The following is a 429-nucleotide window of genomic DNA, read 5'->3' as shown; positions in this document are numbered from 1 at the left end:
CCCGTTTCCGTTTTTACTAATTATGGTCAAGACATGTCTTAACTCACGGGCTTATATCCTACACTAAAGTTGGGAAGCAAAAAACACATGGGCCTCTCTCTCTCTCTCTCTCTCTCTCTCTCTCTCTCTTAATGCATTATTCTGGTTCTTTGAACTAGATTGGGTGCCAATTTCAAATGTAGGACCTAAGCTTGGAATGGAAGTCAACTTTTATTGAGCAAGGAGTATCTTTAGTTCTTAAGTAAACTCTTAACTATGTCAATCTTTTATCAAAAAAATAATTTATGTTAATCATGTGTATGACTTTCTTGTCAATCCCAAGGCTTTACTTTAGAGATGCTAACAGATAGGATTTGAATTGAATATAACACTTCTATCTACAAATGATTAATTTTCGAGTGGATTTGGATAATTTTCATGAATCGATTT

Source organism: Macadamia integrifolia, chromosome 2 (genome assembly GCF_013358625.1).
Source record: "Macadamia integrifolia cultivar HAES 741 chromosome 2, SCU_Mint_v3, whole genome shotgun sequence".
NCBI classification, from domain to species: Eukaryota; Viridiplantae; Streptophyta; class Magnoliopsida; order Proteales; family Proteaceae; genus Macadamia; species Macadamia integrifolia.
Note: the sequence above shows the minus strand (reverse complement) of the source record.